This window comes from Electrophorus electricus, chromosome 22, assembly GCF_041902795.1.
Source record: "Electrophorus electricus isolate QZ-2024a chromosome 22, ASM4190279v1, whole genome shotgun sequence".
NCBI lineage: Eukaryota > Metazoa > Chordata > Actinopteri > Gymnotiformes > Gymnotidae > Electrophorus > Electrophorus electricus.
In genome coordinates, this window is record NC_137518.1 from 12,735,001 (window position 1) to 12,749,808 (window position 14,808).

A 14,808-nucleotide genomic window follows, 5' to 3' on the forward strand; every position below is an offset into this window, starting at 1 on the left:
GTGAGAGAGAGGGAGAGAGGGAGGGAGGGAGGGAGGGAGAGAGTGGGAGGGGAGAGAAAGAGGGAGAGAGGGAGGAAGTGGGAGGGAGAGAAAGAGAGAGAGAGAGAGAAAGAAAAAGGAGGGAGGGAGAGAGAGTGAGAGAGAGAGAGAGAAGAGAGGGAGGAGAAGAGTGGGAGAAGGGAGGGAGAGGGAGGGAGGAGAGGAAGAGTGGGAGGGAGGAGGAGAGAGAGGGAGAGAGAGAGAAAGAGAGGAGGGAGAGAGAGGGAGGGAGGGAGGGGGGGGAGGGAGAGAGAGGGAGGGAGAAGGGAGGCAGGAGAGAGAGAAGAGAGGGAGGGAGAGAGAGTGAGAGAGAGAGAGAGGGAGGAGAAACGGAGGAGAGTGTGGGAGGGAGAGAAAGAGAGAGAGAGAGAGAAAAGAGAGAAAGAGAGAGGGAGGGGGAGGGAGAGAGTGAGAGAGAGAAAGAGAGGGAGAGGGAGAGGAAGTGAGAGGGAGGGAGGGAGGAGAGAGGGAGGGAGAGAGAAAGAGAGGAGGGAGAGTGGAGAGAGGAGAGGGAGAGGGAGGGAGGGAAGGAAGAGGGAGGGAGGGAAGAGTGGAGGGAGGAGGAGAGAGAGAGGGAGGGAGAGGAGGGAGAGGAAGGGAGGAGGAGGGAGGGAGAGAGGGAGGGAGAGTGGGAGAGAGAAAGAGAGAGGGAGGGAGAGAGGCGGAAGAGAGGAGAGACGGAGGAGAGTGTGGGAGGGGGAGAGGAGAAGAGAGAGAAAGAGGGAGGGGGAGGGAGAGAGTGAGAGAGAGAAAGAGAGGGAGGAGGGAGAGAGGAGTGAGAGAAGGAAGGGAGAAGAGAGGGAGGAGAGAGAGAGAAAGAGAGGGAGAGGGAGAAGTGAGAGAGAGAGAGGGAGAGAGGGAGGAGGGAGGAGGGAGAGAGTGGGAGGAGAGAAGGGAGAGAGGGAGGGAGGAAATTTGGGAAGGGAGAGAGGGAGGGAGGGGGAGGGAGGGAGGAGAGTGGGAGGGAGGAAGGAAGAGAGGGAGGGAGGAGAGAGTGGGGGAGGGAGAGAAAGAGAGAGAGAAAGAGAAAGAAAGAGAGGGAGGGGGAGGGAGGGAGAGTGAGAGAGAGAGAAAGGAGGGAGAGAGAGTAAGGGAGGGAGAGGGAGAAGGAGGGAGAGTGGGAGGGAGAGAAGAAAAGAGGGAGAGAGGGAGAGGATTGGGAGGGAGAGAAAGAGAGAGAAAGAGGAGGGAGGGAGAGAGTGAGAAAGAGAGAAAGAGAAGGAGAGGGAGGGAGAGTGGGAGGGGAGAAAGAGAGAGGGAGGAGAGAGTGGAAGAGAAAGAGAGGGAGAAGGGAGAGAGAGAGGGAGAGACGGAGGGAGAGTGTGGGAGGGAGAGAGAAAGAGAGAGACAGAGAGAGAGAGAGAAAGAAAGAAGAAGAGGAGGGGGAGGGAGAGAGAGAGAAAGAAAGAGAGGAGGGGAGGAGAGAGTGAGAGAGAGAGAAGAGAGGGAGGGAGAAGGAGTGAGAGGGAGGGAGGAGAGAGGAGGGAGAGAGAGAGAAAGGAGGGAGGGAGAGAGGTGAGAGAGGGAAGGAGAGGGAGGGAGGGAAGTGGGAGGGAGAGAAAGAGGGAGAGAAGGAGAGAGAGATTGGGAGGGAGAGAAAGAGAGAGAGAGAGAAAGAAAGAGAGGAGGGGGAGGGGAGAGAGTGAGAGAGAGAGAAAAGAGGGAGAGAGGAGGGAGAGAGTGGGAGGGAGAAAGAGAGAGAGAGAGAGAGGGAGGGAGAGAGTGAGAGAGAAAGAGAGGGAGGGAGAGAGAGAGAGGAGAGGCAGAGGGAGAGTGGGAGGGAGAGAAAGAGAGAGAGAGAAAGAAAGAGAGGGAGAGGGGGAGGGAGAGAGAGAGAGAGAGGAAGAAGAAAGAGAGGGAGGAGGGAGAGAGAGTGAGAAAGAGAGGAGGGAGAGAGAGAGGTAAGAAAGGGAGAGGGAGGGAGGGGAGAGAGGGAGGGAAGAGAGAAAGAGAGGGAGGGAGAGAGTGAGAGGGAGGGAGGGAGAGAGAGAGGGAGAGAGAGAGAGAAGAGAGGGAGAGAGGGGGAATATAAGAGAGGGAGGGAGGGAGGGAGGAGGAGAGTGGGAGGGAGAGAAAGAGGGAGAGAGGGAGGGAGAGAGTGGGAGGGAGAGAAAGAGAGAGAGAGAGAGAAAGAAGAGGGAGGGAGGAGAGATGAGAGAGAAAGAGAGGGAGGGAGAGAGAGTGAGGAGAGAGAGAGGGAGAGGGAGAGAGAGGGAGGGAGAGGGAGGGAGGAGAGAGTGGGAGGGAGAGAAAGAGGGAGAGGAAGGAAGGTGGGAGGGAGGAGAGAGAAAGAGAGAGAAGAAGAAAGAGAGGGAGGAGGGGGGGAGGGAAGAGTGAGAGAGAGAAAGAGAGAGGGAGAGAGGGAGGAGGGAGAGGGAGAGAGTGGGAGGGAGAAAGAGGGGGGAGGAAGGGAGTGGAGAAGAAAGAGAGGGAGGGAGAGGAGAGAGAGGGAGAGACGGAGGAGAGTGGAGGAAGAAAGAGAGAGAGAGAAGAAAGAGAGGGAGGGGGGAGGGAGAGAGAGAGAAAGAAAGAGGGAGGAGGGAAGAGTGGGAGAGAGAGAAAGGAGAGAGGTAGGAGGAAGGGAGGGAGAGAGGGAGGGAGAGAAAGAGAGGGAGGGAGAGAGTGAGAGGGAGGGAGGGAAGAGGAGGGAGAGGAGAAAGAGAGGGAGAGAGAGTGAGAGGGGGAGGGAGGAGGGAGAGAGTGGGAGGGAGAGAAGAGGGAGAGAGGGAGGGAGAGAGTGGGAGGAAGAGAAAGAGAGAGAGAGAAGAAAGAAGAGGGAGGGGGAGGGAGAGAGTGAGAGAGAGAGAGAGGGAGGGAGAGAGAGAGTGAGAGAGGAGGGAGAGGAGGGAGGGAAAGTGGGAGGGAGAGAAAGAGGAGAGAGGAAAGATTGGGAGGGAGAGAGAAGAGAGAGAGAAAGAAGAGAGGGAGGGAAGGGAGAGAGTGAGAGAGAAAGAGGGAGAGAGGGAGGGAGAGAGAGTGGGAGGAAAGAGAGAGAGAGGGAGGGAGAGAGTGAGAGAGAAAGAGAGGGAGGGAGAGAGAGAGGAAAGCGGAGGGAGAGTGTGGGAGGAGAAAGAGAGAGAGAGAAAGAAAGAGAGGAGGGGGAGGGAGAGAGAGAGAGAGAAAGAAAGAGAGAGGGAGGGGAGGGAGAGAGTGAGAGAGAAAGAGAGAGGGAGGGAGAGAGAGTGAGAGGGAGGGAGGGAGGGAGAGAGAGAGAGGGAGGAGAAGAGAAAGAGAGAGAAAGAGGGGGGAGAGAGGGAGGAGAGGAGTGGGAGGGAGAAAGAGAGAGAGGGAGGGAGAGAGTGAGAGAGAAAGAGAGGGAGGGAGAGAGAGAGGGAGAGACGACGGAGGGAGAGTGTGGGAGGGAGAGAGAAGAGAGAGAGAGAAAGAAAGAGAGGGAGGGAGGGAGAGAGAGAAGAAGAAGAGAGGGAGGAGGAGAGAGAGTGAGAGAGAGAAAGAGGGAGGGAGAGAGAGTGAGAGAGGGAGGGAGGGAGAGAGAGGGAAGAGAGAGAAGAGAGGGAGGAGAGAGGGAGAGAGGGAGGGAGAGAGTGGGAGGAAGAAGAGGGAGAGAGGAGAGAGAGTGGGAGGAAGAAAGAGAGAGAGAGAAAGAAAGGGAGGGGAGGGAGAGAGGAGAGGAGAGAAAGAGGGAGAGAGGGAGGAGAGAGTGGGAGGAGAGAGAGAGGAGGGAAGAGTGGGAGGAAAGAAAGGAGGAGAGAGAGAGAGAGAGAGAGGGAGGAGAGAGTGAGAGAAAGAGAGGAGAAAGGAGAAAGGGAGAATGGGAGGGAGAGTGTGGGAGGAGAAAGAAAGAAGGAGAGAGAAAGAAAAAGAGGGAGGGGAGGGAAGGAAAGTGAGAAGAGAAGGAGGAGGGGGAGAGAAGGCAGGAAGGAAGGAGGAAAGGGGAGAGAGAGGGAGGGAGAGAGAAGAGAGAAGAGGGAGGGAGAGAGGTAGGAGAGGAAGAGAGGAGAGAGTGGGAGAGAGAAGAGGAAGGGAGAAAGCAGGGAAAGAGAGAGAGGGAACCGGAGGAGAATGTAGGAGGAGAAGAAAGAGAGAAGAGAAAGAAAGGGAGGGAAGGGGTGAGAGAGAAAGGGAGGGAAGGTGAGAGGGAGGGAGAGGGAAGAGAGAGAGAGAGAAGAAAAGGAAGGGAAGTGAGAGAGAGAGGAAGAGGAGGAGGAGGAGGGAGAAGTGGGAAGGGAAGAAAGAGAGAGAGAGAGAGGAAAGAGAGAGAGAGAGAGAGAGAGAGAGGGAGGAAGGAGGGAAGGAGAGTGGAGGAGAGAGAGAGAGAGAAAGAAAGAAGAGGAAGAGGAGGAGGAAACAGAAGAAGAAAGAAGGAAAGGAGGAAAGTGGAGAGAAGGGAGAGAAGGGAGGAGGGAGAAGTGGAGAGAAAGAGGAGGAAAGAGGAAGAAAATTGGAAGGAGAAGAAGAAGAAAAGAAAGAAAAAAGAAAGAGAGGAGAGGGGAGGGAAAGTGAAGAAGAGGAGAAGAGGAGAGGAAAGTGGAGGAAGAAAGAAGAGGAGGAGAAGATGGAAAGAGAGGAGGAAAGTAGAGAAGAAGAAGGAAAGGAAGAAAGAGGAGGGGGAGAGAGAGAGAGGAGGAGAAAGTGAAGAAGAGAGAGGAGGAGAGAGAGAGAGGAGAGGCAGATGTGGAGGAAAGAAAGAGAGAGAAAGAAAGAGGAGGAGGAAGAGAGAAAAAAAAAGAAAAGAGAGGGAGAGAGGGAAGAGTGAGAAAGAAAAAGAAGAGGAGGAAGAAGGCAGGAGAAGAAAGAAGAAGGAAGAGGAAAGGAGGGAAGAGAAAGAGGAGAGAGAAGAGAAGACTAGGAGGAGAAAGAAAGAGAAGAGAAAGAGAAGAGGGAGAGAGAGTGAAGAAAAAGAGAGAGAGAAGGAGGAAGAGAGTGGAAGAGAAAGAAGAAAGGAGGAGAGAGTGGAAGAAAGAAAAAGGAGGAGGAGAAAGAAGGAGAGAGAGAAGAGAGGGGAAAGGGAGGAAATGAAAGAAAAGAGGAGGAAGAAGAGAAGAGAGGAAAACTAGAGGAGAGTGTAGGGGGAAGAAAAAGAAGAGAAAAAGAAAGAAGAGAAAGATAGAGAAAGAAAAGAAAGAAGAAGAAAGAGGAGGGAAGGAAAGTAGAAAAAGAAAGGGAGAAAGGTAAAGAGAAGAAAGAAAAAGAAAGGAAGAAAGAAAAAGAAAGGAGGAGAAAGAAGAAGAAAGAAGAGAGAGGAGAAAGTGAAGAAAGAAGGAAGGAAAGAGAGGAAAGCAGAAGGGAAGTATGAGAGGAGAAAAGAAGAAGAAAGAAAAAGAAAGAAAGGAGGAGAGAGAGAGGAGAGAAAGAAGGAGGGAAGAGAGGAAGAAGTCAAAGAAAGAAGAGGAGGAGAGGTAAAAAGGAGGAGGAGGGAAAGAAAGAAGGAAGAAGAAGAAAGAGGAAGAAGTGAGAAGGGAAGAGGAGGAGGGAGGAAGTGGAGGGAGAAAGGAGGAAGGAAGGAGGAGAGGAGGGAAAATGAGAAGAAGGAAGATGGAGGGAGAGTGCTTCAGAGGGAAGAAAAGAGAGAGAAGAGAGAAGGAGGAGGGAAAGTGAGAAGGAAAGAAAAAGAGAAAGGAGGAAGAGAGAGTGGAAGGAGAAAGTAGAAAGGGGAAGGAGGGAGAGAGAAAGAGGAAAGGAAGAGAGAGAAGAGAGGAGGAGGAGGGAAAGGAAGGAAGTGGGAGAAGAAGGAGGAGGAAGGGAGTGAAAAAGCCGGAGGAAAGTGTGGAGGAAAGAAAGAAAAGGGAAGAGAGGAGGAGAAAGTGAAAGAAAGAAAAAGAAGGGAGGAGAAAGTGTAGAGAAGAGAGAAGAGGAAGGAAGAAGAAAGAGGAGGAGAGTGAGAGAGAGGAGAGAGAGAGGAGGAGGAGGGAAAGTGGAGAGAGAAAAGAAGGAGAAGAGAGGAGAAAGTGGGAGGAGAAGAAAGAAGAAGAGAGAAGAAAAAGAAGGAGGAGGAAGGTGAGAAGAAAGAAGAGGAGGGAAAGGAAGTAGAAGAGAGAGAGAGAAAGGGAGGAGGGAAATTAGGAGGGAGAAAAGAAGGAGGAAGTGAGAGGAGAGAGAGGAGGAGGGAAAGTGGGAGGGAGAGAAAAGAGGAAAGAGAAGAAGAGAAATGGAGAGGAGGAAAAAGAAGAAGAGAAGAGAAAAAAGAAAGAAAGAAGAAGAAGAGGAAGGAAAGAGCAGAAAGAAAGGAGAAGGAGGAGGAAACCAGGAGGAGAAAGAAAGAGAGGAGGGAAAGTGAGAAAGAAAGAAAAAGAAAGAGAGAAAAGACAGGAGGAGGAGGAGGGAGAGTATGGGAGGAAGAAAGAGAGAGAGAGAAAGGAGAGGGAGAGGAGAGGAGAGAGAGAGAGAGAAGAGAAGGAGGGAGGAGAAAGTGGAAGAAAGAGGAGGAAGAGGTGAGAGAGAAAGGAGACGGAGGAAGTGTGGGAGAGAAAAGAGAGAGGAGAGAAAAAGAGGGAGGGGAGGGAAGTGAGAGAGAGGGAGAAAGAGAGGGAGGGAGAGAGTGAGAGGAAGGGAGGAGAGAGGGAGGGAGGGAGAGAGAGAGAGGGGGAGGGAGAGAGGGAGGGAGGGAGGGAGGGAGGGAGGGAGGGAGAGTGGGAGAGAAAGAGAGGGAGGGAGAGAGTGAGAGAGAGAGAGAGAGGGAGAGACGGAGGGAGAGTGTGGGAGAGGGAGAGAGAGAAAGAGAGAGAGAGAGAAAGAAAGAGAGGGAGGGGGAGGGAGAGAGTGAGAGAGAAAGAGAGAGGGAGAGAGAGTGAGGGGAGGGAGGAGAGAGAGGGAGGGAGAGAGAGAAGAGAGAGGGAGGGAGAGTGAGAGAAGAGGGAGAGAGGAGGAGAGAGGAGGGAGGGAGCAGGAGAGGAGAGAAAGAGGGAGAGAGGGAGGGAGAGAGTGGGAGGGAGAGAAAGAGAGAGAGAGAGAAAGAAAGAGAGGGAGGGGAGGGAGAGAGTGAGAGAGAGAGAAAGAGAGGGAGGGAGAGAGAGTGAGAGAGAGGAGGGAGGGAGGGAGGGAGAGAGTGGGAGGGAGAGAAAGAGGGAGAGGAAGAGATTGGGAGGAGAGAAAGAGAGAGAGAGAGAAAGAAAGAGGAGGAGGGAGAGGTAGAGAGAGAGAGAGAAAGAGGGAAGAGGAGGAGAGAGTGGGAGGGGGAGAGAAAGAGAGAGAGGGAGGGAGAGAGTGAGAGAGAGAGAAAGAGAGGGAGGGAGAGAGAGAGAGGGAGGCAGAGGGAGAGTGTGGGAGGGAGAGAAGAGAGAGAGAAAGAGAAAGAGAGGGAGAGAGTGAGAGAAAGAGAGGGAGGGAGAGAGAGAGAGAGGGAGAAAGCGGAGGGAGAGTGTGGGAGGGAGAGAAAGAGAGAGAGAGAGAAAGAAAGAGAGGGAGGGAGGGAGAGAGAGAGAGAGAGAAAGAAAGAGAGGGAGGGAGGAAGAGTGAGAGAAGAAAGAGAGGGAGGAGAGAGAGAGTGAGGAGAGAGAGAAAGAGGGAGAGGAGAGGAAGAGGGAGGGAGAGAGAAGGAGAGGGAGAGAGATTGGGAGGAGAAAAGAAGAGAGAGAAAAGAAAGAGGAGAGGAGGAGAAGTGAGAGAGAGAAAGAGGGAGAGAGAGAGAGAGGGAGGGAGAGAGAGTGGGGAGGGAGAAAGAGAGAGAGGGAGGAAGTGAGAGAGAGAGAGAAAGAGAGGGAGGGAGAGAGAAAGAGAGGGAGGGAGAGAGAGAGAGAGAAAGAGAGGGAGGGAGAGAGTGAGAAGAGAGGGAGGGAGAGAGAGAGAGGGAGAGACGGGAGAGGAGAGTGTGGGGAGGGAAGAGGAAAAAGAAGGAGGGGGAGAGGGATGAGAGAGAGAAGAGAAGGGAGAGGGGGAGGGAGAGAGTGAGAGAGAGAGAAAGAGAGGGGGAGGGGGAGAGAGAGAGAGTGAGAGAGAAAGAGAGGGAGGAGAGAGAAAGAGAGGGAGGGAGAGAGAGAGAGAAAGAGAGAGAGAGGGAGGGAGAGAGTGAGAGAGAGAGAAAGAGAAGAGGAGGAGAGAGAGAGGGAGAGACGGAGGGAAGTGTGGGAGAAGGAGAAAGAGAGAGAAAAGAAAGAGGGAGGGAGGAGAGAGAGAGAGGGAGAAAGAAAGAGAGAGAAAGAGAGGAGGGGAGGGAAGAGTGAGAGAGAGAAAGAGAGGGAGGGAGAGTGAGAGAGAAGGAGAGAGAGAGGGAGGGAGGGAGGGAGAGACAGGAGGGAGAGAGGGAGGGAGGGAGGGAGGGAGGGGGAGGGGGAGGGAGAGAGAGTGAGAGAGAGAGGGAGAGACGGAGGGAAGGTATTGGGAGGGAGAGAAAGAGAGAGAGAGAGAGAGAGAGAAAGAAAGAGAGGGAGGGGGAGGGGGAGAGAGAGTGAGAGAGAGAAAGAGAGGGAGGGAGAGTGAGAGGGAGGGAGAGAGAGTGAGGGAGGAAGGGAGAGAGAGAAAGAGAGGAGGAGAGAGAGGGAGGGAGGGAGGAGAGGAAGGGAGGGAGAGAGTGGGAGAGAGAAAGAGAGGGAGGGAGAGAGAGTGAGAGAGAGAGAGGGAGAGACGGAGGGAGTGTGGGAGGAGAGAAAGAGAGAGAGAGAAAGAGAAGAGAGGGAGGAGAGAGTGAGAGAGAGAAGAGAGGGAGGGAGAGAGAGAGTGAGAGGGAGAGAGGGAGGGAGAGAGAGAGGGAGGGGGAGAGAGAGAAAGAGGAGGGAGAGTGAGAGAGAGAGAGGAGAGAGGAGAGGGAGGGAGGGGAGGAGGGAGAGAGAGTGGGAGGGAGAGAAAGAGGGAGAGAGGGAGGAGGAAGTGGGAGGGAGAGAAAGAGAGAGAGAGAGAAAGAAAGAGAGGGAGGGAAGGGAGAGAGAGCTGAGAGAGAGAAAGGGGAGGGAGAGAGTGAGAGAGGGAGGGAGGGAGGGAGGAAGTGGGAGGGAGAGAGAGAAAGAGAGGGAGGGAGAGTGAGAGAGAGGGAGAGAGGGAGGGAGAGAGGGAGGGAGAGAGTGGGGAGGAGAAAGAGGGAGAGAGGAGAGAGAGAGAGTGGGAGGGAGAGAGAAAGAGGGAGAGAGAGAGAGAAGAGAAAGAGAGGGAGGGAGGAAGGTAGAGAGGAAAGAGGGAGAGGGAGGGAGAGAGTGGGAGGGAGAGAAGAGAGAGGGAGGGAGAGTGAGAGAGAAAGAGAGAGAGGAGGAGAGAGAGAGGAGAGACGGAGGAGAGTGTGGAGGGAAGAGAAAGAGAGAGAAGAGAAAGAAAGAGAGGGAGGGGAGGGAGAGAGAGAAAGAAAGAGAGGGAGGGGGAGGGAGAGAGTGGGAGAGAAGAAAGAGGGAGGGAGGAGAGTGTGAGAGAGAGAGAGAGAGGGAGAAGCCGGAGGGAGAGTGTGGGAGGGGGAGAGAAAGAGAGAGAGAGAGAGAGAGAGAAAGAAAGAGAGGGAGGGGAGGGAGAGAGAGTGAGAGAGAGAAAGAGGAGGGAGAGAGAAAATTGAGAGGGAGAGGGAGGGAGAGAGAGGGAGGGAGAGAGAGAGAAAGAGAGGGAGGGAGAGGGAGGGAGGGAGGGAGGGAGAGAGGGAGGGAGAAGGACAGGAGAGAGAGAAAGAGAGGAGAGGGAGGGAGAGAGTGAGAGAGAGGGAGAGACGGAGGGAAGTGTGGGGAGGGAGAGAAAGAGAGAGAGAGAGAAGAAAGAGAAGGAGGGGAGGGAGGAAGGAGTGAGGAGAGAGAAAAGGAAAGGAGGGAGAGAGTGAGAGGGAGGGAGGGAGAGAGAGAGGGAGGGAGAGAGAGAAAGAGGGAGGAAGGTAGGAAGAGAGGGAGAGAGGGAGGGAGGGAGAGAGTGGGGAGGAGAAAGAGGGAGAGAGGGAGGGAGAGAGTGGGAGGAAGAAAGAGAGAGAGAGAGAGAGAAAGAAAGAGGGAGGGGAGGGAAGAGTGAGAAGGAGGAGAGAGGTGAGGAAGGGAGGAGAGGAGGGAGGGAGAAGTGGAGGGAGAGAAAGAGGGAGAGAGGGAAGTTAGGAGGGAGAAGAGAGAGAGAGAAGAAAGAGAGGAGGAGGGAGGGAGAGAGAGAGAAGAAAGAGAGGGAGGGGAGGGAGAGAGTGGGAGAGAGAAAGAGAGGGAGGGAGAGAGAGGAAGTGAGAGAGAGAGAGGGAGACGGAGGGAGAGTGTGGGAAAGGGAGAGAGAAAGAGAGAGAGAGAGAGAAAGAAAGAGAGGGAGGGGAGGGAGAGAGTGAGAGAGAGAGAAAGAGAGGGAGGGAGAGAGGTGAGAGGGAGGGAGGGAGAGAGGGAGGGAGGAGAGAGAGAAAGAGAGGGAGGGAGAGAGGGAGGGGGAGGGAGGGAGGGAGAGAGAGGGAGGAAAGTGGGAGAGAAAGAGGAGGAGGAGAGGTAGAGAGAGAGAGAGAAAGGGAGAGACGGAGGAGGTGGCTGGGAGGAGAAAGAGAGAGAGAGAGAAAGAAAGAAAGAGAGGAGGGAGGGAGAGAGTGAGAGAAGAAAGAGAAGGAGGGAGAGAGAGAGTGAGAGGGAGGGAGGGAGAGAGAGGGAGGGAGAGAGAGAGAGAGAGAGAAAGAGAGGGAGGGAGAGATGAGAGAGAGGGGGAGAGAGGGAGGGAGGGAGGGAGGGAGAGGATGGAGGGAAAGAGGGAGGAGGGAAGTGGGAGAGGGAGAGAAAGAGAGAGAGAGAGAGAGAGAAAGAAGAGAGGGAGGGGGAGGGAGAGAGAGTGAGAGAGAGAGAAAGAGAGAGGGAGGGAGAGAGAGAGTGAGAGAGGAAGGGAGGGAGGAAGGAGGAAGGAGAGAGTGGGAGGAAGAAGAGGAGAAGGGAGAGAGATTGGGAGGGAGAGAAAGAGAGAGAGAGAGAGAGAAAGAGAAAGAGGAGGGGGAGGAGGGAGAGAGAGTGAGAGAGAAAGAGGGAGAGAGAGGGAGGGAGAGAGTGGGAGGAGAAAGGAAGAGAGAGAGGAGGGAGAGAGTGAGAAAAGGAAGGGGAGGGAGAGAGGGAGAGAGGGAGGCGGAGGAGAATGTGGGAGGGAGAGGAAAGAGAGAGAGAAGAAAGAGAGGGAGGAGGAGAGAGAGAGAGAGAAAGAAGAGAGGAGGGGGAGGAAGTGAGAGAGAGAGAAAGAGAGGGAGGGAGAGAGAGTGAGAGGGAGGGAGGGAGAGAGAGGGAGGGAGAGAGAGAAAGAGAGGGAGGGAGAGTGAGAGAGAGGGAGAGAGGGAGGGAGGGAGGGAGGGAGAGAGTGGGAGGGAGAGAAAGAGGGAGAGAGGGAGGGAGAGAGTGGGAGGGAGAGAAAGAGAGAGAGAGAGAAAGAAAGAGAGGGAGGGGGAGGGAGAGAGTGAGAGAGAGAAAGAGAGGGAGGGAGAGAGAGTGAGAGAGAGGGAGGGAGAGGGAGGGAGGGAGAGAGTGGGAGGGAGAGAAAGAGGGAGAGAGGGAGAGAGATTGGGAGGGAGAGAAAGAGAGAGAGAGAAAGAAAGAGAGGGAGGGGGAGGGAGAGGAGGGGGGAGGGGAGAGAGTGAGAGAGAGAAAGAGGGAGAGAGAGGAGGGAGAGAGGGAGAGCGGGAGAAAGAGAGAGAGGGAGGGAGAGAGTGAGAGAGAAAGAGAGGGAGGGAGAGAGAGAGGGAGAGACGGAGGGAGAGTGTGGGAGGGAGAGAAAGAGAGAGAGAGAAAGAAAGAGAGGGAGGGGGAGGGAGAGAGTGAGAGAGAGAAGAGAGGGAGGGAGAGAGAGAGAGGGAGGAGAGAGAGAGAGAGGAGAGGGAGGAGAGGGAGAGGGAGAGGAAAGAGGAGAGGGAGAGAGAGAGTGGGGAGGAGAGAGAGAGAGAGGAGAGAAAGAAGGAGAGGAGGGGAGGGAGAGAGTGAGAGAGAGAGAGGGAGAGAGGAGAGGGAGAGAGTGGGAGGGGGAAGAGAGAGGAGAGGGAGAGTGAGAGAGAGAAGAGGTGGGTGAGAGAGAGAGAAGAGAGGGAGGGAGAGTGAGAAGAGAAGAGAGAGGGGAGAGAGAGAGGAGAGACGGAGGAGAGTGTGGGAGAGAGAAAGAGAGATGAGAGAAAGAGATGTGGAGGAGGAGAGGGAGAGACGGAGGAGAGTGTGGGAGGGAGAGAAAGAGAGAGAGAGAAAGAAAGAGAGGGAGGGGGGGAGAGGAGTGAGAGAGAGAAAGAAAGAGAGGGAGGGGGAGGGTTCTTATCAGTTGGATTTTACTGATTTTACGCTTGAGGAGAACACTGCTGCGCTTGGGCCTTTTTATAGTTTTAGTGAGGCCAAGGGCGATCTTAGGTGCAGATTCGGGAGGCCTGTCCTCCGTTTCCGCATGTGATTATGACGTCGTGGCCGGCGAGGGCAAGGATCCCGGCCCCGGTCCAAAGCCCTCAGCCTTCAGAGGCACCCCCTGCTCCCTCCAGTGGCAAAGCCAAGAGGAAGAGAGAGAGGGCCCAGAGAGAGAAAGAGAAAAGGATGAAGGCGGGCCCCCCAATAGAGGCGACACCCGTTGAGGAGCCCTCCCAGGTTTCAGACTCCTCCCTGGCCCCCAAGTCAGAATATTTCAGTAGACTGGTGGAGGACGTAACGCCTCCGCCACCGACCACATATGGGGGCAGGGAGGGGTCGCCCAACGAGACACCGTTTTTAGAAGAAACTATGGACAATATGGAGAGGGGGGCTCCTTCTTTTAGTTGAGTTTTAGTGTGTTTTACTGTTTTAACGAGCCTTTCTCCTTTCTCTTTTTATTATGGCAGATTTTACCATCTTAACTTCAAATGTCAGAGGGCTGCAGAATGCGGTGAAAAGTGCAGCAGTGTTCCAGGACTTGGCATCAACCCCTTCAGCACTCTATTGTTTGCAGGAGGTTCACCTGAGGGACCAGAGGGACGAGGCTCTTTTTTCCCAGCAATGGATGAAAGGTAAAGCCTACTGGAGTGTGGGTGGCGTCTACTCTTCGGACGTAGGAATTCTGCTGGGGGACCACGCCTTCAAGAAGGTAAGACCCTTCACCATCGTGCCGGGGAGGGCGATGGGGGTGGACGTCACCTGGAGAGGCAAACACCTGAGGGTAATTTGTGCCTATGCTCCAGTAGAGGCCTCGTCCCGAATTGCTTTTTTTGACACACTGGCCCCGTCCTGTGTCACATAGACACCTTTCATGGCAGGTGATTTTAACATTTTTTTGGAAGGGCATGCGGATGTCAGCTGGAAGCATTTCCAAAAGCTGCTCCGCAATTTCAGCCTTACTGACGGTTTTAAGAAATGCAACCCCAGGGATCCGGGCCACACCTGGCATAACAGTCGAGGGGCATCAAGCCGCCTAGATTATATCTTGGCGTCACCCTTCCTGGCTTTTAAGAAAGCCTCCTTGACCCCACGATGGTACTCTGACCACTTGGTGGTAGAGGCCAGTGCTTCCTTTAACGCACCTGCAGTGGGCAGGGGTTATTGGAAGCTTAACGTGCAGGTCTTGGAGAAAGCAGAGTTCCAATCTCTGTTTAGAGACCACTTTGCAACCTGGCGAGGCTGCAAAGATGGTTATGTCTCTCCGGCAGCATGGTGGGAGCACGTGAAAGAGTGGACCCGTGCTTTAACAACCCACTATTGCCCACTATAGTTTTAGTTGAAAAAGATTTAAACTTAGCTGAGACTCTGCTCCATCCGGTGGTCCCAACAGCCACCGTGTTTTATTGTTTTAACCACCATGATAGAGATATATTATAGATAAACATTGTTTTAGTTCAAAATAGTGGGTCTGTTTTTTAATAACAAGTGCTTTATTTTGGGGGTTTTTGCATGTTTTTTTATTAACAAAATTAACAAATTCTGTGGGTTTTTGTGTTGTGTGCCCAGTTTTATGAACATTGATTTACTGTTTTAACTTAAACCTTGTTTTTACTCTATCATGGTGGCAGCATTTTAGTATTTTAGCCTTGTTCCTATTTCTGTCTTTTATGGTGCAACCGGGCTGAGAAGTGATCTTTTTAAAGGGACATTTTATCACGGACTTTTACATGGACTTTTAATGATACCCCCCTTGTAATTGGTACATTGGGGGGGGGGGGGGAGACTGTGGTATTTTATGTCCTGGACTTCTTAAATGAATTTAATATATAATGTTGATTTTTTTTAGTATTTTTATGTTGTAAGTGATTTATTGAATTAAATAAATCTAAAACCAAAAATTTTTAAGAAGGAACCGAACCGGAACAAAAACGTCGCTTTTACGCACAGAAGTAAGCACGCAGTTAAAGAACTTTACTAACACTCCGCATACCGTTTAAACATGTCACGCAGTTGTTTTGATGGTAATTGAATGTTCTATGACAAAATCTGAACTTATCTTATACCGGAAGAATGTTTTAAAAGGCAACTTAAAAGGGCAGGCACGTTTTTGTGGAAATTTTACCCGAAAAACACGATGACTTCAGCATACAATTTCTGGCGAACGGATACATGTAGACGGCTGAAAATCGGTAAGCAGGTACTTGTATTAGTCTTAAGAAATGTTATGTTGATAAATGTACTGTACTTTAAGAATGATCGATTTAATTAAGTAATTTATTTGAGTATACCCGTTTGGTCCCGCCCGCGGGTGTTAAGTGTGCCCAGGCCCAGAGTTACTTTGCTGGGCATGACTGTGTGACCTCTTGGGCTTGGAAATCCGGTTGTAGTATTATTTAAAGGCACAAAGTGCATGAAGTGTGCCCAGGCCCAGCACTACTTTGCTGGGCACGACTGTGTGACCTCTTGGGCCTGGAGGTCTGGCGTTTCCATTATTTAAAAGGTCAAATGGCCTGAAGTGTGCCCAGGCCCAGAGCTACTTTGCTGGGTATGATTCTGTGACCTCTTGGGTCTGGAAATGTGGTGCTTTGAATGATTT

The 14,808-nt window shown here is 53.0% G+C and overlaps 1 long non-coding RNA gene across 1 annotated transcript in view; it reads left to right on the plus strand.

Annotated features, from left to right (window-relative positions):
• The window catches only part of LOC145653061 (uncharacterized), a 26,750-nt gene extending 12,915 nt beyond the window's left edge, over positions 1 to 13,835 (plus strand). The window contains exon 4 of the long non-coding RNA XR_014119355.1: positions 12,680 to 13,835. This is a non-coding gene — a long non-coding RNA (uncharacterized LOC145653061). The remainder of the gene's footprint in view (positions 1 to 12,679) is intronic.
• Positions 13,836 to 14,808: the final 973 nt, after the last annotated feature.